The sequence below is a fragment of the Oreochromis aureus genome, linkage group 4, assembly GCF_013358895.1.
Source record: "Oreochromis aureus strain Israel breed Guangdong linkage group 4, ZZ_aureus, whole genome shotgun sequence".
In the NCBI taxonomy this organism is placed as follows: domain Eukaryota; kingdom Metazoa; phylum Chordata; class Actinopteri; order Cichliformes; family Cichlidae; genus Oreochromis; species Oreochromis aureus.
This window is the reverse complement of record NC_052945.1, coordinates 32,029,033-32,054,889: the sequence shown is the minus strand read 5'-3', so window position 1 is coordinate 32,054,889 and position 25,857 is coordinate 32,029,033. Positions and strand designations below refer to the sequence as shown.

Below are 25,857 nucleotides of genomic sequence, written 5' to 3'. Positions count from 1 at the left end.
CTGAATCCTTTTTGGGCAGGGACTCTCATTTTCTAATTGTCCCAAATAAGCAGCTTTCTCCAGAGCCCATTGTAATTATTGGAGAAAATCACTTGCAATGGTTTTCTCGACATGTTGTATAGTGCTTTTAATTCCCGTCGTGCAGATCTGCTTAAAGAAAAGAAATTCACAAACAGAAATCAGTGCACTGTTCAAAAACAAAAAATAAAATAAAAATAACAGAAAAAAATGAAAAACAAAAGTAAATAAAAATACAGAAGCCCAGTCTTAGGACTTGCCCCAGAATATTAGTTTTCTAATGGGTGAAAACACACCAAATCTAAAACTTGGTGCCATGGTAAAACCTTCCCCATACATCAGAAACAAAAACAAAACAAAAAATCTGCTAGTTTTATTCATTTAAACTCTGGCTGCAGGATTCTGTTCACCCCTGTTATCATGTTCCCCAAAATAATACTAATTCAGTCATCTATGTATCACTTCTCAACCCACTCAATAAACCAGACAGGATGATGGTAACAGTATTTCCTACTTAAAATTGTGTTTGATCCTAATGAGCTTCATTGCGTGTGTGTGTGTGTGTTAGTCGGGTTAAGACATTTTCTATTTCTGTGGGTTCTTTTATGTACCTTCCCCCTTTTTTCTGAAACAAAACTCCGTTCACTCCAAATTTTGTTTCAGAAACATCTAAATGAAAACCTCTGTCATAGTCAGGCACAACTAAACCCCAAATGCTTGCAGGTTACCATCGGCAACCACGCTGTGTGTTATTAACCCCTTCTACAAATACCCTCTGTTGATGTGTAACACTTTATGTATGATTTCATATTCTCTGGAGTGCATATCATGTGCATGTGTGGTGTTGTCTGTCCATTTTTCTAACAGTACTCTTGCATACCTCAGTGCTTGTCTTCCTTCCCCTTTTGTGGTGGACTGGACACTTTGTCAATCCTCCACTTCAAGGCAGTCGCTTGTCTCCCCAGATTCCTTAACCCAATTTGATTCCCCACACTAAAACAGCATTCCTCTGTCCTCACCTGCTCCTTTCTCTCCGTTCTTCTCTCCCACTTTGCAGTCCAATCGCAGTCAGTTCTCTTCAGCTGTGTCCCGTGTATGCTCCCACTGTCTCTTTCATTGCCATCTTGCTCCAAACAGGGCAAGTGTCAAACTCCAACAATCTCCTCAAAGGTCCTTCACACACAGTGAAGTTGCAGCTTGCTGGAAACGCATCTCCATTCATCCAATCAAGATGATGGATCTTCTCTTTCTGATGCCGTTTGCCCATAGTGCTGCTGGACCTCTCTGCTCAGGTCTCTGGTATTGTCTCTTGGACTTCTGTCCACTGTTGATGTTCATGCTCGTGCTTCTGGAACTGCACTCTGTGTCTTCAGGGAGAGATTAGCTTCCTTGGAGCTTGCTTGTTCAGGATGAGGACGGGAAGCTGCAAAACAATTCAGCCAAAAATTCTGGCTGGGTGTTTCTATTTTTTATTTCTAATGATCTTAACCTATAATTGTCTTCCGACTGTCGCCCATGGAGAATTGATCCAGGTCCGTTCCCCACCTGTAATCGACAGACTGAGAGACTTTCATTATTCAGTGTGACTGCATATGTTTTCATCACTCCTAAAGCAACACATCTCCACTTATTTTGTTTTGAACTCTATTGACTTTAAACCGCAACAATGAAATTTTATTTGTTCTTAACCACAAACACAAAAAACTTCTTGATGTTATTGTTAATTATTTTCATCCACAATACTCCAAATTATGTTTTCTTTTGTGTCCAGCAGGGGAAGAAGGTGACCTGTAGTGTCACTGCTTCACCCAATTGGAGACAATTTCCCACTCACACTTCCACACTTTTATTTTCTTTTATTTTCTTTTTCTTTCTTTTTTTCTCATTATTTTCTTTCTCTTTTTTCTCTCTCTCTTTTTTTTTTAACCCCATTGCTTTACACCCACACATTAACCTGTAAACTCACTCCTCCAAGCTCATTTTTCTTTCACCCCAACAGCTCTCATACAATCAGCAAACAAATTCTCCATTCCTCCTTGAGTACTTGGTCACCTTTAAATGTCACTATTAATTTTATCAATTTATTTATCATTGCCTTAACGCTAATCCACTGTTTAGGTTTCTTTATTTATTTTAGTTCACTTTTGCCTATTTGATCACTTTGATTTCTTAACTATCATTATTTCACAGAAAATCAACAAATCTACTTTTTCTCCCTCTTTTGTCATCGAGGAATTCACACACACACACACACACACACACACACACACACACACACACACACACATTTTACTCCTCCTTTGTTCCACCTGTGAACCCGCCCCTCGAGGCTGGCTCACACACACCTCATGCTTCTCACAGTCCCATTCAAACTTTCTGCGAGACACTTCCTCTGCTGATTCAGGACAACGCCCTGATCAACACACAGAGTGGATATGATCCGCTTTTTAGAACTCAACAAAAACAAAATTATAAACTCACGATCTTCAGATCGCAGCCTTTAACCGCGATTTCTCTTTTGTCTCAAAACACAGTCAAATTCAATCCCCAATAAACTCAGAATACACAACATTTAGTGGCACGGCCTCCCGTCCACATACAGCACAAAAAACACAATCTTATACTCAAATCTCTTAGTTCCTACACACACTCACACTTTTCCCCAAACACACACTTTTAGACACGAATTCTTTTTGTTACTTTAATTGACTCCCGTACTTCAAACGAGACGCCGACTCTAACGGCGCTTTGACACACACACACTACACAGTCTACACACACTGCAGTCAGGTTATCAACCGCGACTAGGATCCAACACCTAGCTTTAGTTATTTCAGGCGCCCTCAGTGCCCAGGTCACCACCCCGGCTATCCTGTCCCACAGGTCCCAACGACGCGTCCGAAGAAGGGTGGAGTTGCCAAACTCGGAGCACACACGGCCCTCAGCCGGCGACGAGGCCTTAAACCCCGCTTTCTAACTAATAGTAACACACGTTTCCTGCTTTAACGCACGGAGGACGGATCACACACTGCCACTTTTTTCCTAATAACTAATACGGATGAAACACCGATTCTACTAATCCGTAACAAACGTCTCCTGCTTTAACGCACTGAGATTTTCTTACGGGGCGCTAAACATCAACCTGAAGTTCTTAGCAAAAGTCTCTTGCTTTAGTCATGCCGGGATGGACCTAGCCACCCCTTTTTGCTACTGAGTGAATTTACACTGAGATACGCTCAACTTAGCGAACAGATAATTTAGGCTTTAAGCAATATGCACGGTTCGAAAATAAACAGGTCATGCTTACCTTTTAATCATGTGAGCTAGCTCTCTGTTCGCCTCGTTTCACGATCTCAGCTCTGCCAATTCCTCTCTGGGCCTCGAGCGAATCCCGGGTTTTCGGCACCAAAACTGTTGGGAAATCAGTTTTACCCCGGTTCTTTTTTATTCTTCGGGCTTCCAGAGATGGCACCGGACCCAGTAGTCATTTTTACAAAAACTTTATTCATCTTTATTCATCTTCATTTAAGCATGCACTTCTAGAAGGGAAGACGAGGCCGGTGTCCCTCTGAAACACTCTTCACCCCTTTGTTAGTTCCAGGCAGCTTTATAGAGGCGACCCCGTCATAAATCCCCCACAATGTGCTGCAAACTCTGTGTCTGTGTCTATGTACACGAGCACGTGAGTGCCTGTGTGTGCGCGTACCCGCGTGTCTATGTGAGTGCACGTGAGTGAGTGTGCATGTGGATGTGTGAGTATATCAGTTAAAACACTGTGGGTATGTGTCTCTTCCTAGGGGCCATAAATACCATCTCCCCTCCAGACCACAGTTATCAAGTTACGAATATTGAGACCCCACACAGGTATCCTCTGGGAATTTCCACTCAGCATTAACTCCTCTTTGTCTTACTTTCACAGTTCAACTGGGAGGGTCTCCTAAGATCTACTCCTAAGTTCATGACACAGTCAGGCCTTTATTTATATCCAGGGCAGTGTCAGTGTCTCTACCATAATTCTACATTCTATCTTAACACATTTCTAAACTCTAAAACAAACTAAACATTCCTACATGTCTAAACTCTAAAATAAGCTAAACATTTCTACATTTACCAGCTAAAAACATGGCAACCATTCAAATCAACCAAATGGTTCAATTTTTATTTAAGGGTACAAGTTACAATTCCAGGATGATCAATTTATAATTTTGATTAGATTAAAAAAAAAGAAAAAAAACAATAACAAGAATCTTATCTAATATTCATCAGTAGTACCATCAACTTTTGTCATCATATAAATGTCTAGAAAAAAATATGCGAATGTATTATCATTGTGGGTAATTTTACTAACTGGCATAAATTAATAAACTGACATATTACATAACTTATAACAACGCATGACATGTTAGTTAGGGTCTTTCTTTCTGCTTAACAAATAATAGATGGGCTCAAAAACCTTTTATGGAGCAAGGCCATGCACTCTGATGCCTGTGGGAGGTCAAGATATATACCTGTTTGGATATATCTTTGACCTATGCATCTCAGACTGGTGGGTTGTCTGTAAAAGACTGTGCTCCACTGAACAAAAACCAATATCTCATAAAAGGGTTTGATTGGCATTGCCCACAATGTGAACTAAGTCAACATGCCAGCATCTAAAGCTCACTGACTATCAGCCTCCTCTCAGCAACACACTGTTTCACATCCCATACATCCCTGCTACCTCTGTCCAAAGTCTTTGTTAAGGCGTAAACACCAGAAATACAGTATGTTTCTTGAGTTACACAGTGTACACAATGTACACTGACCGTGCTTTGCAAGTTACCACCAGAAGCAAAGGGATTCTAATGCCCCAAAACTTACTGTTGCAGTTTTGCGGTTGTCTTGCACTAGCAAACATTTGAGGAAGATTTATGGCGATTTATGGAGAGTCCAAGAATTTTATTTTATTTTCTCTAATGTATGTATTCTGAGTTTTACTGTAAACGGCGATCTTGACCACTGTTTATAAAATTATGGGGTTGTTTGAATAGAAAAAATAAAGATTATTGTTATTGTTGCTCCAAAATTGTTTCAGTGTTTTTTTCTTGGTGCAGACCTTAAAGGGTTTCAGAGTAGCACATGTTGCTTTTAGAAGGGCTTTGTTTCTTCTCAGACAGTATAGAAAATAAAAACAATTAAAAACATGAATAAAAATAGACTTTAGCCCCCCAGCAATTCTTAACTGGATGGATAGATATGACCTGTTTTAGCATGTTGCAGTATGAATCAGAAGATTACAGTATCTACACGTTCACCTGATCGTTTCGGTTGAAGAAAGAGTGAGCTCTTTTTTTTTTTTCATCTACACCAGGATTCTTTTCCACATTTTGTCACATTACAGCCACAAACATGAATCAATTTTATTGGAATTCCACGTGAAAGACCAATACAAAGTGGTGTACACGTGAGAAGTGGAACGAAAATTATACATGATTCCAAACATTTTTTACAAATAAATAACTGAAAAGTGGGGTGTGCATAATTATTCAGCCCCCTTTGGTCTGAGTGCAGTCAGTTGCCCATAGACATTGCCTGATGAGTGCTAATGACTAAATAGAGTGCACCTGTGTGTTGTTGAGATTTATATATCTATATATATATATATATCTATATATATATATATATATATTTAATGCGTATTTGCTGATTAGGTTGTTTAATGAGAGGCCCAGACTTGACCAGGTCACAGGCAGACAGGAACTTCATGTTTTTGTAGTATATTAGGAGCAGACAAAGTGAAACTAAGTTCAGACAGGTTGCCCTGGCAACAGACCTCAAAAAGGGGAAGTTATTGCAAGCTGCACAGGAAGTTTCAGTGGACAGGCATATTAATAAATCACACACCAAAAGAGGAACTAAGTAAACTGAGTGCGTGACGTGCAGCGGAACAATATGTATAACCATGCTGGCTTCTAATGATTTCAGATTTGAGCTTTTCTGTGTGTGCTCAGTCTCCATATCCCGGAATATGTAAAATTAAAGATCATGTTTTGAGTTAGACCACTTTGAGCCGTGTTTTTCTTGGCCATTAAGGAATACAAAGAACTGAATTTAATAGTGTAATCTAATGTCAGTACAAATACAGCTGCTCTGTGACAGCCTCAGAGGTTGTCTAAGAGAATATTGGGAGCAACAACACCATGAAGTCCAAAGAACACACCAGACAGGTCAGGGATAAAGTTATTGAGAAATTTAAAGCAGGCTTAGGCTACAAAAAGATTTCCCAAGCCTTGAACATCCCACGGAGCACTGTTCAAGCAATCATTCAGAAATGGAAGGAGTATGGCACAACTGTAAACCTACCAAGACAAGGCCGTCCACCTAAACTCACAGGCCGAACAAGGAGAGTGCTGATCAGAAATGCAGCCAAGAGGCCCATGGTGACTCTGGACGAGCTGCAGAGATCTACAGCTCAGGTGGGGGAATCTGTCCATAGGACAACTATTAGTCGTGCACTGCACAAAGTTGGCCTTTATGGAAGAGTGGCATGAAGAAAGCCATTGTTAACAGAAAACCATAAGAAGTCCTGTTTGCAGTTTGCCACAAGCCATGTGGGGACACAGCAAACATGTGGAAGAAGGTGCTCTGGTCAGATGAGACCAAAATGGAACTTTTGGCCAAAATGCAAAACGCTATGTGTGGCGGAAAACTAACACTGCACATCACTCTGAACACACCATCCCCACTGTCAAATATGGTGGTGGCAGCATCATGCTCTGGGGGTGCTTCTCTTCAGCAGGGACAGGGAAGCTGGTCAGAGTTGATGGGAAGATGGATGGAGCCAAATACAGGGCAATCATGGAAGAAAACCTCTTGGAGTCTGCAAAAGACTTGAGACTGGGGCAGTGGTTCACCTTCCAGCAGGACAACGACCCTAAACATAAAGCCAGGGCAACAATGGAATGGTTTAAAACAAAACATATCCATGTGTTAGAATGGCCCAGTCTAAGTCCAGATCTAAATCCAATCGAGAATCTGTGGCAAGATCTGAAAACTGCTGTTCACAAACGCTGTCCATCTAATCTGACTGAGCTGGAGCTGTTTTGCAAAGAAGAATGGGCAAGGATTTCAGTCTGTAGATGTGCAAAGCTGGTAGAGACATACCCTAAAAGACTGGCAGCTGTAATTGCAGCAAAAGGTGGTTCTACAAAGTATTGACTCAGGGGGCTGAATAATTACGCACACCCCACTTTTCAGTTATTCATTTGTAAAAAATGTTTGGAATCATGTATGATTTTCGTTCCACTTCTCACGTGTACACCACTTTGTATTGGTCTTTCACGTGGAATTCCAATAAAATTGATTCATGTTTGTGGCTGTAATGTGACAAAATGTGGAAAAGTTCAAGGGGGCCGAATACTTTTGCAAGCCACTGTACATCTGTGTAAACTATCATAAGACAAATTTCAAGGAACAGCTGGCTAGCTCCCAAGCAGGATTTGAGCACTTTAGGGATGGAGTAGTGCAATTATTTGTTTTTGTATAATCTGATATTCTTCAGTGTGTTATGGCTATATTAATTGGGTTTGTTGTTTTTCAATTCAATTCAATTTTATTTATACAGCACCAAATCACAACAACAGTCACATCAAGGCACTTTATATTGTAAGGTAGACCCTACAATAATACATATAGAGAAAAACCCAACAATCATATGACCCCCTATGAGCAAGCACTTTGGCAACAGTGGGAAGAAAAAACTCCCTTTTGCACAATAACACATAAACTGTGGTGATAAATAAATATAAGTGATCACTGAACACAACAGAAAAAAACATGAGAATAAATTTAAAAAACAAACAAACAATGCAAATGGAAACAACCAACAACCACATGAGATATTAAAAATTAGTAGAATAAAGGAGGAATCTGGCTTAGCAAATTTAACTATTACTGTCACGACACTGTTCATTGATTTTCTTCTTGTACAGTTTGTATATTTATTTCTTTGCTTTTATTACATAGAAACATAGGTGGCATAGATAAATGACTTACAGCATCTATTAGTCATGTTGGTTTTAGGTGTGTTTTGTCCTTCTGTGAAGATATATAGTTTTAAATTTTGGTGTATTAGATTAACAATGAAAATATGAACGAAAACACAGGATGACAAAACAGCAAAATCACAAGACATTAAACTTTCTATAAGAATAATAAAGAAAACAAATCAGGATGAATAAAATGCAAACAGAAGGCCAAACTCGGCTATATTCACTGAGAATCCTAAACTCAGATAACCCTGAGATCATGACAAAACAATAACAATAAAGACAATAAAAGTGACACTGATGTCCTTTGTGTTCTTTCTATCCATATTTAATGCACTTAAGGTTGTTTTTGTAAAAGTGAAGCTGCAGTTTGAATTCTTCATCATTTTCTCCCGGGATTCTATATTTGTCGTATGTAGAACTCTGGCTGTCGGCTGTTTTGGGTTGATGACCAATGGATACGTGACTACATGATGCGACCAGCAAAGAGCCCAGACCATCCATAAAGAACTCTAGAGTTAGAAATTGGCATTTAATATATAACATAAAATTCTCTTACTGTCATTTGTGATCTAAACTTTTTTGAGATCTGGACCTACCTGAATGTGCTACCCGCTGTAGCTTAGGGTCAAAACCCACCTTCTGTACAGCATCTGTACGAGCCAGGAAGAAGTTGACCACTCCATTAGCCAAAAAGCATTGTGGGTAGCCAGGAAGTGAGTGAAATTTCCCTTGAGACATCCTGTATAGGCAGCCACCTTCATTTTCTTCTCCTTCCTCATATATAAGAGTAAAATAAAACTGGTTCTCTTCTACAGCCCCACCAACCTAATACGAATAAAGAAACCAAACAACTTGTTACAAAATGGCTACTGTTTCACTGCAAGATCCAATTTTGTTCAATAGATGTTCAGATAGACCCTACTTGTCATCCTTTTGTTTTAAAAAGCAAATCTAGAACTGAGACTAGTCTTCCAGGTAACCTATGCCTCTGTCCAGAAGCTGGTTCCACCAACTTTACTTTATCATGCCTGGTCATAACTAGGGATGGGTACCGGTGTCCGGTGCCATGATGGCACCGGTGCTGACATAAACGGTAGTAACCAGACCGAAAAGCAGCGCACATTTCGGTGCTTTATTTCGGTGCTTTTTTTTCCCCTGAGCCAATTCTAGCCAATCATTTTACGTTTCCGAGGATAGTAGGCGGGGCCAGGTACGTACGTTCTTTTAGAGCAGAGCTACAGATTAAAAATGTCCAAGGCGAAGCGATCAAAAGTCTGGCTGTACTTCACAGCAAAAGATGCAAACTCAGCAGCCTGCAACAAGTGCTTTAAGCTGATATTGTGATACTGTGCAAAGGAGGTAACACCTCAAATCTGATGAAACACCTGGCGACGCATAGCGGTTTTTTTAAAGCCGAGAAATAAGCCGTGTTTGATAGCTTGCTGCGAGACCTCACACTGCACATCTACTGCGGGTGTGGTGCCTGTTATCGGACCCGGAGTTAGCAACATCCCCCCAATAGAGAGTCCTGGCCCCTAGCCCTGTCAGCGTAGCAGAAATGATGACGGATGATGATGGCAGCAGCAGCCGTTCTCCTCTGCGTGAGTAGCTTCATGTTGTTCGTGTGTAATTAACGTTGAGTAGGCTAACCACATTATTACATTAATGCATGTAAGGTGAACTAGCAAACACCGTCGTAGTTACATGCAGCTGTCTTCTTGTTTGATGGCAGATACTCCCTTCACCCGGGCCAAAAAGGCTAAAATGACCAAAGAAAAAGTGGAAAACAGTTAAACATGAGAGGTTTTTGGACAAAGTTTGTGTTTTTTCCATTGTTTAAGCACTGCTTCCAGCCAAGAGTGATACCATATATGCCCAATAGCTGCAGAAAAGGCTAACATTGTTATCTTTTACAAAAAAAAAGCTGAACATGAGAGGTTTTGGACCAATTTTGTGTTCTCCATTCTTTAAGCACCGGTTTGAGCACCATTTAAGCACCGGCACCGTTTCAAAAGTACCGGTTTGGCACCGGTATCGGATAAAACCTAAACGATACCCATCCCTAGTCATAACTACTCATCTGGTCTTTGTTAATAATAGATGTTACAGTAAACCCAAAAATCTAGAATAACCTATGTCTTCATTGATTATAAAGGATCTGCTACACGCTTGCTCAGAGCTGCTCTGAGAAGTTACTGTGAAGCTAAGACCCCAAATGTTCAGTGATGGGAATAATAGCGTTACAGCTAATGGTGTTACAAGTAATGGCATTACTAACGGCGTTACTTTTTTCAGTAACGAGTAATCTAAGTAATTTCTATTTCTATCGTTACAACGCCGTTACAGTTACTAACAAGAAAATGCGATGCGGGTGTGTTACTATTTTTCAACAAACAGACGGTTGAAGCTGTGTTCAGCTTACCGCACCTTATATCAGTTGCACGGAAGTAGCTGTAAGTAATCTGGGCGCTACAGCTTTAAGCAGCTGCGCGCAGATGGCAATCACTTTCTCGCAGACGATCACTTTTTGGCACAACACCTGGAGCTAGGGAGCAAAACAATCGCATGTTTCAACAACATCATGTTGCTGTTTGACTGAGGAAGAATAAAGTAGTAGTGGTAAGCCAATCACACGACCACTTAAAGATTACAAAGCAACAAGGTGATAAATACCAGTTTTTAAATTGTGTTGATAGGCCACGTATAACCAGAGTTTTGATAAACAATATATACGTGGCGTTTTTTCCAGAATAGTTTCGGCACGTTTACTGTCTAAGGACAGCGCTAGCAAGCACTCTCTGCTTATAACCAAAAAAAAACAAAAAACAAAACAAAAAAAACACCCCTTTGGTGTTGGTGGAAAAATGTACCATGTCAACCAATCAATAAATGATATGGCAGCATGACATTTGGTTGTTTTAGTTTTAGGAGTGATGGTGAGAGAGAGAGAGAGAGAAAGACAGCAGAAAAAGAGAGAGTGCGAGTTCTGAGATGTGAGAGATTTGTGACGTTTAGCGTGTTTGGAGTGTGTAGTTAATGTGTTGTCTTGTGTAGTTAGTGTGTAGTGTTGTGGATAGTTTTGTATTGTGTGTCAGAACAATGAGGCGACTGCTGTCTCCAGGTAGAAACAGGAGTGATACACCTGCTGCTGTCAGACCTGCAGGTATCAGGCTGTGATGTTCTCCTTTATAGTGGACAGAAATTTTTTTTTTGGAGTGGCACAAATAATTTGTGTGGCATCTTATTGAATGCAGAACTGCTGATTGTTTGAAATGGTTATTTTAAAAAAGGGTAAAAGGTAAATGGCTGCAAATAACTTTGTTGTTTGCAAAACTTGTGCATATGATTTTAAAATTGACAATTTATATTTGCATTTAAAGTTATGAAATATGATTCAATAAACGTGTTTGTGGTTGTTACAGTAAAAATTATAACTTTTTCTACTCGGATTTCATGTTTTTTGTCTGATTTTAGATCAATTGTGTTAATACAGTATGTCAAAATGAAAACATAACTTTAAATTGAGATGTGAGATTGTGCTGAAAAGGATGATAGCAAACAAGGCAAAGTAAATCGTTTTTAAAGGTGAAATATAGAAGTAAAATCAAAAGTAGTTAAAAAGGGCCATTTATACCCTGGACCCCAGAGAGTTAAACATTTTTTTTTTTAAGTAACGGAATAGTTACTTTTCAAGTAATTAATTATTTTTAGAATTTTGTAACTCAGTCACTAACTCAGTTACTTTTTTGAAGAAGTAACTAGTGACTGTAATTAATTACTTTTTCAAAGTAACTTGCCCAACACTGCAAATGTTAGCATATAGGGGGAATACTACATGGTCCAAAAGGCCTAACTAGGTCAGATGTAATAAAGGCAAAAGGATTACATCAGTCTAACATGTGTATTTTATGGGTGTATTATATTTACCTTTAGGGATGCAACGATACCAATTTTTTCAAACCGATCCGATACCGATACTTGGATCTGAGTACTTGCCGATACCGAGTACAAAAGCCGATACTTCTGCCACACACAAGTTAAACTTAACCGGTAGTAAAGAAACGACCCCACACAACTCTTTAACACAAACGAAACGTTTACTGAACGTAAGGGCAGAGACAAATACTGTACAACACATCCCTTTTTTAAACTCAAATGATATTCCAATTCCTTAACCAAATGAAATACACTGTATAAATGAAATAATTCCCTTTCAAATTATATTAAACAACCCAACTTATGTTATCACCTTTTGGTAAGTGACTCACTAATATACACTCCAAAACACGTTATATAAATCCACTAAACATACAATATTCACACATGGGCGCCACACACACTCACATTCACACTTGTTGCAGGCCTGTTTGCTGCTCACGCCGGACGATGGAGAAAAATCCTCTTCTCCCCAGTAAGAGCACAAAAGTCTGACTTACAGTTCCGTTGCTCGGTAGGTCGCCATTCACCAGTCCCACACTAAATCCACTCCCTGCGGACCCGATGCTGTCTCTGCTACAGCGCGTTAGCCAGTCACTGTCCAGCTCTCCGACAGTCCATAGCAGCTGCCTCCGTGGCGCAGCCAAGCAGTCCGGGCTAGCCTTTAGCCTCGGCGGTCATGGCTGGAAACACAGTTTTCCACGGATGGTGGTGCGACCGTTGAAACAAAAAGTCACTTCACCCACACTCTGTTGCGAACCTCTCACACGGTTAGCTTTCTAGTCACACACTCTTTTGTGCAAGTTAACCTCAGTAAAACTAGCCGAGTCTCTCACTTTGGTTCAGCTAACCTCGTGCATCTCTCCATGCCGTTCTCTTCTGTGAACTGTGAACACCTTATGTGGCGTTCAAGTCCATGGGAATTATGAGTATCTACTACCAAATTCCCATCCGGGCTACATTAGTATCGGTTCATGGTATCGGTTGACTTTTACGAGTACGAGTACGCACACATTTTACAGTATCAGCACCGATACCCGATACCAGTATCGGGATCGGTGCATCCCTATTTACCTTTTAATGTTCTATTCAAATTATTTTAAATAAACTGCAAAAGCTTTAAGTGAGCTATTTTTCTTACCACATCCAGTTCAGGGTTCGCCTCCATCACCTCCACAAGCTTCTCGATCTTTGTCTTCTCTGTAAAGACAAAGTCATCATCCACCCACAGGAAGTATTTAGTTGTTACCTGGGAAACAGCCAGATTTCTGCCTGCAAACCAGCCCTGAGGAAGGAAACATCTTTCACACCTTAATCTTAACATTTTAATCTTTTACAGTCTGTTGTAATGGTGCCCTCAGTTGACCAGTAGAATAAAAGTCATTGTAAAGCAACACTGTTTTTTGTTTCTTTGTTTGTTTTAATTGATAAAAATATAAACCATTGGCAAAAACCAAACTTTAAATTCATCCATCCATCCATCTATCTTCATCTGCTTATCTGGGGCTGGGTCATGGAGGCAGCAGCCCTAGCAGAGAAGCCCAGACCTCCCTCTCCCCAGCCACCTCCTCCAGCTTGTCTGGGGGAACACCAAGGCATTCCCAGGCCAGCCCAGAGATATAACCTCTCCAGCATGTCCTGGGTCTGCCCCGGGGTCTCCTGGTGGGACATGCCCAGAACACTTCACCCAGGAGGCGCCCAGGAGGCATCCTTGTCAGATGCCCGAACCACCTCAACTGGTTCCTTTCGATGTGAAGGAGCAGCAGCTCTACTCTGAGCCCCTCCTGGATGGCTGAACTCCTCACCCTATCTCTAAGGGAGAGGCCAGCCACCCTTCGGAGGAAGCTCATTTCTCATTTCTTCAGTCACTACCCTCAGCTCGTGACCATAAGTGAGGGTAGGGACGTAGATCGACTGGTAAATTGAAAGCTTTGGTTTTACACTCGGGTCTCTCTTCACCACAACAGACCGGTACAGTGTCAGCGGAGTGGCACTCCACCCTTTTCCAGCTGAGGGCCATCGTCTCAGATTTGGAGGTGCTCATTCCCACCGATTCACACTCGCCTGTGAACCGTTCCATCACCCACCATGGCTCAGACTTATTTTAAATTCATACATATGGAAATCTGAATTATACTCAAAGATTCATCTGGTTTTGTAGAAAATTTAAACTAACAGTTTGTACCAACATTACATATTTAGTAAAACACCACTGTGGTTCAAATTCTTGGATATACCACACATACCTGTGCTGGAGGCATGAGGTAATGTAAGATGTTTTCTCTATGAATTGGCTCTGGTTCTAAGCTGTCATCTGCAATAATCACTTTTATGTTGTTGTAGAACTTTCGGATGCTGTCCAACAACACCTTCAGCTCTCTGTGGCGCAGGAAAGTCTTTGTGGTGATGGTGACGTGAGAACTAATGTCTAACAGGCAAAAGAAAGCAAATTATTTTCACTTTTCTTCAGTCAATAGAAAACTAAACAGCGCAACAGAAAAGGTCAGAAGAAAAGGATAGCACAGCTAGAGCAGGCTGTATCTAGTCCTTACAAATAATAAGCATTTCATGACTGAATGTTGATAAAAAGCGCACCTGTCCCTATGTCATACAGGACTGGTATTTGAGGCTGTTTGATGGCAATGGGAACACCGCTTCATGGTTTTCAAACTGCAATGTGGCTATAGAAGAAGTAGAGAAAACAAAAATAAATTAAGGAAACACTTTTCACTATGACCTGAATCCACTTGTGCTTAATGTTAAAGATGTTAAAGAAGTTTACATTCAGAGCAAAGAGAAAGCCATTAATGCTCATAAACAAAAGAACATACAGATATCAAAATTTGAAATTTTAGGTCATTTATCATTTCTTAGACATATACCAAGGTCTCCAGTGTTTATATGGTAGACAGTGCTGGTATAGGACACTTTGGCCAGCAAGTTGTTGAGGAGCACCAGGTTACTGGATTCAATAATCAGTTTGTTCTCACCAGAACCTGTGAATTAATTAAAAAACAAGAATTTCACAACAGCCTTACAATAACTTGGTTAATATGTTAATGTGTAAGAGCCAATAGATGCAGCAAGTTCACTTTGTGTTGTAACGATCATATAACACGGTATGACTATCACAGACATGATACTCAATTTTTAAGTTTTTAAGGCAGTGTGAAAGTTTGCTTCACCAGATCAGCTTTAGCCATATTTGTTTGACAACCACTAAAAAAAGGAAACATTTTTATTGACCCATAAAATGTCTCATACAGCTTAGAGTTTAAACTATTTGATTTTTTCACCAGTTTATAAATAAACTTTAGTTCTGACTCTCACCTTTGACTGTCGTGTCTTGATGTGGTATATCTGTTGTGAGGATGCCTTTAGACACACTTAAGACCACCTACAACAAAAAGACCTCAATAATGTGAAGCAGAATATTGATACCTATACAATCATCTAAACAATAATAGCTACAGTAAGCTGTATATGAAACAGGCTTAGGTTACTCTAATTTTCTTAGTTATTCCAGGTTGAAAGCAAGGCGAAACCCCTCCAATTAAAAAAAGTTCTTTAAACACCTGACTATGAGTATATTTTTGTGTAAAAATTATTACTATTTAATTACATTGTTAATTTCCCAAGTGCCTACACCACAAAACCAGAGAATTGGTACCCTTAACTATACTATTATTGGTACAGTGTGCAGATAGTGCAGAACTCAGGTTTCACACTCAGGTTTCAAAGCATGGGTCACACCAGAAAGCATTTCAATGAAAATCATGTTTGTTATGAAATACTGGATGACAATGCCTGTGGCTAAGGAGGTAGAGAAGGTCATCTGCTAATTGAAAGGTTGGTGGGTTGATCCCTGGCGGTTTCTGTTTGCAAGCCAAATATTCTTGGGCAAAATGCTGACCCCAAGGTGCTCTCCAAGTCTCTCGGAGTGTGAATGTTAGATATAAAAAGCACTCATGCATAGTAAAAGATCTTGTGTGAAAGGGCGAATGAGGCATGTTGTATAAAGGACTTTGAGTACTCTAGAAGAGTAGAAGGTGCTACATAAGAAACACTGCAAATGCCTATAGGAATATCTATTAATTTGCAAAGTTTTCAATTTTTCAGTTTTTTGAGTAATAGTGTGCAATGTTTTAAGTAGTCCATGGCATAAAATTAAGCTTGGCAAACTTAGAATAATATATTGGCTTTCAGAATTAAAACTACCTTCAGCAGCATTTACAAGGAATGAATTTCACAGTTCCAAAGAGCTTTGTTTTTTTAATCTCAAGATTAACACCAAGATGGCTGCTGTAAAATAATAGTGGTATAAAATAGTGTCTTGTCCACAATTAGTTTTGCAAAGTTAGTAATTTAAATTTTTTCTGTCCTTGTTTCACAAAGAGAAGGATCAAGCAAGCCACAACTGTAGGATCACAATCGTTGCATTTAATGACATTTAGGCATTTGAAAGTTAAATACATCAGAATCCCCCTTGAAGTATGAACTTTACACTTTCAGCAGCCACCTTGAATAAACCAGGCAACCTCTACTATGCTTTACCATCAGTTAGATATTAAAGCTTGTTTCCACCACTGAAAAAAATTATTAATGAATTAAAAATATTGCCAACTTCCTGATTGGCAAAGCTAAGTTGAAATTTTGAGTTATCTCAAAATTGTGACTTTTTCTCAGAAGTTAATACGTTAAAAATGCCTAATTTGAAATTTTGAGATAATAACTCAAAATTTTGAGATGACAAATTTGACTTTAAGAACATAATTTTTACTCATAGATGGCATCATTCATTTGTTTGTGTGTTTGTTTTTTTGTTTGTCTGGTTGTGGGGTTTTTTGTGGGGGGGTTTTTTGTGGTGGAAATAAGCTTCCATAGTGGAATCTGGGTGAGAAATCCCACATCTGTGATGTCACACCAACCTTGTAGCTGTTTCTTTTTTCTGCATGCAGCCCTAAAGCTGGAAATGAAAACAGTTCTTTTATGAAAAGACAGACAATTAGCTCAAGTTTAGACTTTTCAACAAGCAAGTAGATTTGGTAAGGCAAATGATGTTGGGTATCCAGATTTATAGAGTATGTTTTCTAAGAAGTATTTCACACATTCATACAGTGACTTAGACTCTATACTTTACACACTTTACCTCACATGCATGTACAATTAAGAACCACCTGTTAATCTAACAAGCATTTCTTTGGACTGTGGGAAGGAGCTGAAAAATCTGGAGAAAACCGACACAGGCCCAGGGTACAGTGTACATTTTAGGAGAGCATGGGCATAAAGAGCATCAAGAGATTCCTTTAAATCCCCTTGATAACCATTTCTTTTTTTATTTGAAAAGGCCCTGATCATTAGTTATAGTTTCAGCACAGGTCTACGAGGGAGTAGATACAGTCATGCACAGTATGAGGGAAAAACTAATGACTTTCAGACTGTCTGTCAGCAAAATTATGCAACAACTACAATGTCATGAATCTTTGTGGAGAGGTCAAAGCATCAGGAAAGTAAGGATTAAATCTGGACGTGAGTTAACCCTGGATTTGTCCTGTGTGTTTACATACAGGGCTGGTGTTGACAGCACCCCCCAACTACAAAAGGAGTGTCTCACAAATCACATGACTTCTCTGCTTGAGAGAATGATGCCTATCACGCCTACAACAGAAACTTTATGAAATGCTTTTTTTAATCTTTAAAGAACATAAAAAAATATAATAGTAAACGACAACATTGTTGTAAAAAGAACAAGACGCGATTGTTACATGCACATTAGAGCTTTGAAATTTTAAACTGGATCAGTTTAAACATTAAAGCTTACTGTGCCACAACATAATAAAAGAGATGTGGAAAACGCTTAAGTCACAGTTCAAAGTGAGATTAATTTGACTGTGTGACACTAACCATGCTAACCACGCCTTCCCTAGATAATTCAGAAGCTGCCAGGGCCCAGAAGAAGTGTGCAAGATTTGGAGAGGAGAGTAGTGGGATTGAGCTCGCTGGAAAGGGTACAGCCATACAAGTGCATATGTGTGGGAGAGCACAATAAACATGAGTTTGCCATGTTTGATTGTGCACTAAGGGATCAATTTGTCCACAATCAATTTAATAACAGTAAACAATAACAAAGTGCTCTGCATATTGAGCCCAGTATACCTGGTATGACAGTGGAGGTCAAAGGCTGCACTGTGTAACCCTGGATAGGATACTGCAGAGGAGAGTTAGGCAAGGCAAACAGCAGTCTGGACAGTACTGAGGTTGTCCTGTTGAAGAGACGAGGCGTGAGCAGAGGTAAACAAAGATTACTTTCTGCTGTTCTATTCCTGACATGCTGATGGTTTGGAAAATAACATTTTCCAACATTCCATCCATGGAGCTGGTACCTGTTTTTGTTCTGCTGAAACTCCCTAGCTCGTCGTTGCTTCAGCTCCTCACTTTGCTCCTTAGGGAGGTGATCTTTTAGGATCGTTGAGCCTTGATGACAGGTGCAGGGACCAGGTAGAGGAAGGTGTCTGGTCACAGGTGACCTGGAAACATGGCTGTAGGATAAAGATACTGAAGAATGGCTGTTATATAGACATCCTGAGTGGTTACCACTCCATTCTATAATATATTATAATTTAAATCAGTGTTTGATTAGTTTGATGTTCAGTTTTTAAAGACCCAACATAAGGAAGTTCAACTTGATCTCTTCTCTAACCCCAGATTATAATGTCATCTGCAAACATCCAAATCCACGGAGACTCCTGGCAGGCCTCATCTATCAGCCTGTCCATCACCATTGCAAACAAGAAGGGCCTCAGAGCTCATCCTTAATATATTCCTATCTCCACATTGAATGCTTCAGTCACTCCAATCGCACACCTCACCAGTGTCCCACTGTCTTCATACGCATGCTTCTCTGTCCTCATAAAATACAATAGTTTCTCTCTCAGCATCCTATCATGTTTTCTTTCGCGTCATAAAGCACATAGTGCAACTTTTGACATATTGACCTCCTATATAATTCTCCATCATCAACTATGCAAAGACATTTTGAGGCACTTGATATGGTTGGCAAATACATTTGAATGGACATGCAAGATAAAGCAGGTTATAAAAAATGCATTTCATAGTATTGATATTGGCTACCTGTGCCTGTCTATCATTGCTTTCATCATTGTTGAAACAATTAATATGACTATGAAAAAGGAGTGCTTGGAGATGTTTCTTTGATCATTATAAACAATTTTATATAAATTCTTTAAAAAAAAAACTTTTAAATGTTACATAGAATAAAAGAAAGACAGGCTGAATTCATATGCACACACAGAGACACACACAGAGTTGGTTATACCTTCGTTCTGGTGTAGTGGGAGTGATGTTGGGTGGCTCTCCAAGATATTTACTATAATCTATGAAATAGAACGCCATCAGGATCATCAGGCAAACAGCAGAAAGCAGCTGAAATCTGTTGAAAAACATCTGTGGAGACAGACACACAAAAGCACTCATGTTACAGAAGGTTAGCTGTCAGGACATTTAATGATCTGTAAAATGTAACTGCTTAAACACATTAAAATCAGTGGCGATAGCATGGAGTGATGATTTTATGAATAATCCTAAACTATGAGGTATAGAAGGATGTGCCAGAAGTTGAATTTGTGGATGCGCTGCCAAAGAGTTTTAGAGATTATTTTAAGGTTTGATTATTTCTCTGCCTCTACCTCTCTGCTGAATCAAACTTGTTATTAATCTCTGGCTCTCGTCCACAGCATGTCTTTCATTCTGTCTTCTTTCTCTCACCCCAACCAGTTGCAGCAGATGGCCCCGCCCCTCCCTGAGCCTGGTTCTGTTTGAGGTTTCTTCCTGTTAAAAGGGAGTTTTTCCTTTCCACTGTTGCCAAAGCGCTTGCTCATAGGGGCTCATATGATTGTTGGGTTTTTTCTTGGAATGTATTATTGTAGAGTCTACCTTACAAAACTATTGTTGTGATTGGGTGCTGGAGAAATAAAATTGAATTGAATTGAATTGAACTGAACTGAATTGAATTTCACTTCTGCTCAAGGTATCTGATAACTGTGTGGTAACTGTGTGGACAAAGTGAAAGCTAGTAAGAAACATAAATTCAGTCATGAAACCTGAAAAATGATTTATCTGAAGCGATAGGTGTGGCCAAGGTAATTGACAGATAAGGATTTGTTAAGCATGTAGCATTTCAGTCAAATGGGATTTTCATTGGTTGACTTTAACCTTATAACAACTTGCTCTATATTAACAAGAAGGATGGGGCAAAGTGGTTCACAGAGCAGTGCCAGCTGCTGATGCCCAGATGCAGCAGCATCTTGGGCCACTGTAGGTTGTGTGCTTTGCTCTGTCAATATGAAAGAATAAAGGCTTTCATATTGCTTAAGTTAAATCTATATCTGGGTTTGTCCTTGTGAGCATTATGGGTAGTGGAATTGCAGAAACCATGTTCACTCACATGAAATCTAACTTTTTTATATTGCAGTTTTGTATTATGATCACAATTACTGTATCCATTCAGATCAAGTGCTAATAATATTTCAGGTTAAAAGTTTTAAGTTGCATTCCATTTTTTCTGTGACTTCAAGTCAAACTGATATTTTTCCTTTCCTATAGCTTTTGTATCACAATAGTTGTGTTTTTCTGTGATTATTTGAAATAATGTTAATTAGAAAAATATAAATGAACTTAAGAGGGGCATTTCAAAAGCATGCACTACATCACCATAAAAGTCAGTTTTATTCAGTTTATTGTTGTAACAGTCCTGAAATAACCAGATGAAACTCATATCTCTAAGTGTGGAATCAGCCTCCCAGTACTGCTGTTCCTACATGCTCTGGTTACGTGCCGTATTGATTGCTGTAATTCTATTCTCTTTCTGGCTTACCACACAAACATGTCAATAGACCTCAGCTGTCTAAAATGGAGCTGCTTGTGTCATTACAAGAAACCCTAGAACATATTACTGCCACTGGATCCTGTAAATGCATCCAGTGGCGGTCCTAGCCTGTTTGGTGTTTGGTGCCCTGGGCGAACACTCAGGGCACCAAACATATATCTATATATATATATATATATATATATATCTCTCTATCTATCTATCTATATATATATATATCTCTCTATCTATCTATCTATCTATATATCTCTCTATCTATCTATCTCTCTCTCTCTCTCTCTCTCTCTCTCTCTATCTATATCTATATCTATAGATATATATATATATCTATAGATATATCTATATCTATATCTCTCTATATCTATATATATCTATATATCTCTATATATCTATATATTACTGCTATTTCTTAAATGTGTAAAATCTGTGACATATTGTATTGTTTGGACTTTAGTCTTTTACTGTTACTATTTTTAGAATTTCTTCTTGGAGCAACTGTAACCCACATAATTTCCTTAGGGATTAATAAAGTATTCTGATTGTTTCAGGATGACCTGCCATCCAGTGACACATCTGCTTACCTGTATCTTTTGCTCGTTTCTCCTCCTTTTCTTTTGTTTTTTCTAAACTGATCACCTGATGGCTTTGAACTTTTCTTGTCCATCTTCCATTGGTTTTAATTTTGCACTCCAGTATGAACACCCATCCCCCAACCCGAGGATCACCACAACAGACCTACACCTTAGTTCACAGACTCGCTTTTTCTAGGGTTTATTTCTGGGATTTTGCACAACCCAGGATTCAAATCATGAATACATAATGGGCTTGGATTTACAACATTATGAATGAAATGTGCTCGATTTGGAAGCAGCAGGTCTCCCTCCCCTTTCGACGGGTTGTGTGTGAGACTTTAAATCATCAAACTAAAATATACATTTTAAATTGTTATTGATCCCTTTAGCCCGAGTCCTAAAGTGTATATTTATTTTCTTACTCTTATATTTATTGTTTGTTTACTTGCACTGCTGTAACTGGAGCCTCGTCGTCTCTCTATATACTGTACTGTATATAGCAATAAAGTTTACTTTGACTTCAGCAGCGAGCAGGCGCACCGAGGGCTCTCGCGCTCACTTTTCGCGTATAGAATTTCGAAAAAACATCGGTGCAAATTATAAGTCTGTATCATAATGTCTGGTGTTTTCGTGTTTGTTTTGTTTTTATTTTCTTTTATTTTGTGAGTTGGTTATTAGATGCTGCTCCAGCCAGCCGGAGAATCCCCCACCGCCCCGCCCTCTCTGTGCCGCAAGCAGCAGGCGCACCTCGCAAACGAGGGCGCCCTTACTCCCAGCAAATGGGCGATAGAAAACCGATTGATGCTTATGACATTCCCAATATGTGCTGCTGACGCCGGGGAAGCATGAGTACGAGCAAAAAATTTTTTTTTGCCAATGTCCGCGATGCCGCCCCCCACCACGATGCCGCCCCGGGCAACCGCCCGTGTCAAAAACCGCTACTGAATGCATCCTTTGAACAGTGTGGATACTTTTTCATTTAAAAGTATGCAAAGATGAACTAACACTTCCACAGACACAAGTAACTATAAGTTAATCCTAAGAGGAAAATCAGTTCATCCAAACAGGGAAAAAAAAAAAAAAAAAAAAAAAAAAAAAAGCACATCATCACAGAACTGCAGTCAGATGCAGGTTGATTTACTACAACTTGAAGGTGCCATAAAGGGTCAACAGTCATATTTTGTATTGTTCTGAAGTTACCTATTCACTAATTAGAAACGACCTTTGTTTTTCTCTTTTTTTCTTTTTGTTTACGCAACTTTTTATATAACTGTTACAGTGCAAGCATACATTATATTATTGGACTCGCGAATGTTAAGTCACTGACAAAATTAAAGGAACGTAGATGCTACTAAACAGTGTATTAATTTAAAAAAAAAAAAACAAAACAAAAAACCAACAACACTGAAACAAGTAATCATATCAATGAAAGTAACACTCAGTATGACAGCTAGTGGAGCCTGTTTTGCAAAACATTTGCAAAAGTTAAGAGCAAATCTAAAAATGTTAAATCTCCAGTAATACCTATTTTAAGACAGAGGCTTAGGGGAATTCTGTTGGTGTCTCCCTGGGCAGTTCAGACAATTAATCTTAGTGATAAAGCATAAACACAGCCTTTCAGCAGGACGAACTTCCACATTGTGAAAGATGATAGAGAATAAATAGAGAATAAAACAAAAACAAAAAAACTAAACAAAACAAACAAGTCAGAACTGGATGAGGAGCATAGAAATTCAGAACATTGAAAAAAAAAAAAAAAAAAAAAAAAAAAAACAACATGATACAAATTTGACATTAAGTAAGCACAAGTAAAAAGTTTCACATTACTTGTTCAAAATAGCAATTCAAATTAGTCTTTTCTAACTCAAGGGTACATCTGACTTACAGATGTGACTTATGTACTCATTACATTATATTACTTAACCACAAGTGTTAAGTAAACTACAGAAAAAAATCCTGTCAACTTGCATACAATATCAATGACTGAACACAGGTGCTTTCAACTATGTGGGTAGAAAAGCAAATCCAAATATTTCAAATATCCACTAATACTTATTTTAAGACAGAGCCTGAGGGGAGTGCTGTTGCTATCTGCATGTGCACCTCAGTCAAATAGCCTTAGCGTTAAAGCGTAAACACAGCTTTCCACTATGAGAAATTTCCGCCTTGTGAAAGATACAGAATTAATACAGACCTTTCCACTGGCAGGCAGCAGGGTGTGTTTGAGTCTCCAAGCCTGACCACAGGTAATTTCAATCATGTACAGACAAAAGCAAATCCAAACATGTTAAATGTCCAGCAACACTTGTTTGAAGACAGACGACAAACCCGTTAGGGGAGTGTCAGTGCTACCTGCCTGCACACCTCTATCAAATACCCTCCTTGGTGCTAAGGTGTAATGTACAGCCTACCTGCACCACAGACTTCCCCTTGTTGCACTGTAAAAAGAGTTTGTAAAAATTACATTCAAGAAATATCGAAAAGCAACAGTAGACTGTAAAATCCAAAATAATACATATCCAAATGACTTTTACAGAAAGACAAGCAGAGATGCCATCACCCCATCAACTCATACACAAACAAAAACTGCTTCCTCCATGATTTATCAGTTCAAAATAAATAGGATCAGAATAAAACATACCATTTATACTGCCCATCTGCACTCTACATGGTAATCTTCACCTTCCTGCGTTTCTTCCTGACTGAAGAACTGTAACATGTTATTACTTCAACAGTTAAATATCTACCGTATTACTAAAGATCAGCTGACAATGACAAGTGGTGAAGGAATTTTTCAAAGCATTCCTTTAGTACTGTTATGTGTAGGCTGTGTGCAGACAGGAAAAGGACCCAAAGTGCAGACTACGGAGACAGATGTGAACTCAAAACAGCTTTAATGCTGAACTCAAAAGTGTAACAAAACTAAGAATACAAAATACACTTACGTAGACAGAACACACAGCAAGACAAGGGTAGATCGCGACAAGGACTGATGAAAACACAGGGCTTAAATACATAGAGGGAGCAATCAGAGAATGGACAACAGGAGGGAAACACAGCTGGGGCAAATCAGAACTGACGAGACCAGGAAGCGTAAACTGAACACACTGAGATAAGACAGACCTTCAAAGTAAAACAGGAAACGCATAACACAGACTGAACAAAAGACAGACTCACATGCAGGCACTACAGAGGGAACAGAGACGTGGGACCAGGGCAGACACAGACACTGACTGGACACGGGGATATAGTGGACAGGGGAGACAGCAACTAAGGATTACACAGAGACAAACCATAAGACATGACTCTCAAAAACCCAAAGACTAGAAATTATAAATAATATAATAAACCCAAAAAACCCTGGGTCAATGACCCAGGCATCCTAACAGTACCCCCCCCAAAGGGCTGGCTCCCAGACAGCCCAAACGGAAACACCAAAACAAAAACCAACCCAACCAGGGTGGGCGGCGGGGGAACTGGACGGAGGGACAGAAACAAAAACACAAGGAGCCAAAAACCAAAACACAGGGAACAAAGTCCAAAACAGAACAAAACAACAGCACCGAGGCCCAGGAACAGTCCAAAAGAAAACAAACAAAAGGGCCCACGAAAGGCGCAGAGGCCCAGGCGACAGTCTCGAAAAGGTTCAGGGGGCCGGCCCGGAGGACGACGGCCCAAGAGTCCAGAAAAAAAGTTCAGGAGGCCGGCCGGGCGGGAGGCACCGGCGGCGACGGAGCAGGTCAGGAGGCCGTCCATGACGGCGAGGATGCCCAATCATCGGCCTGGAAGGGGGCCAGAAAGGACGAGCAGGCCGGACAGGACGAGCAATCAGAGGCTTGGAAGGAGGCCGGCGCTGTAGAGGCGCAGGATGTGGTCCAGACGTCAGCGTGGCCGAGGCAGGACCAAGCAAAGCTGTAGCCGAGGTCAGACCGGGCGAAGGTGGCGCTGCAAGCGATAGCGTGGGAGCTGGAGATGGTGGCGCTGCAGGCAACGCTGAAGCCGATGAGGAGGCTGGACCAGACGACGGCGCAGCTGAAGCTGAAGCCGCTGCCGCTGCAGGCGGCGCGGACGAAGCTGCCGCTGAAGCCGCTGCCGCTGCAGGCGGCGCGACGGTTGCCGCTGAAGCCGCTGCCGCTGCAGGCGGCGCGGACGGTTACCGCTGAAGCCGCTGCCGCTGCAGGCGGCGCGACGGTTGCCGCTGAAGCCGCTGCCGCTGCAGGCGGCGCGGACGAAGCTGCCGCTGAAGCCGCTGCCGCTGCAGGCGGCGCGGACGAAGCTGCCGCTGAAGCCGCTGCCGCTGCAGGCGGCGCGGACGAAGCTGCCGCTGAAGCCGCTGCAGGCGGCGCGGACGAAGCTGCCGCTGAAGCCGCTGCCGCTGCAGGCGGCGTGGACGAAG

General features: G+C 40.3%; 1 pseudogene; it reads right to left on the bottom strand.

Annotated features, from left to right (window-relative positions):
• Window positions 1–7,647: 7,647 nt before the first annotated feature.
• LOC116321921 lies at window positions 7,648–24,140 on the bottom strand (annotated as a pseudogene).
• Window positions 24,141–25,857: the final 1,717 nt, after the last annotated feature.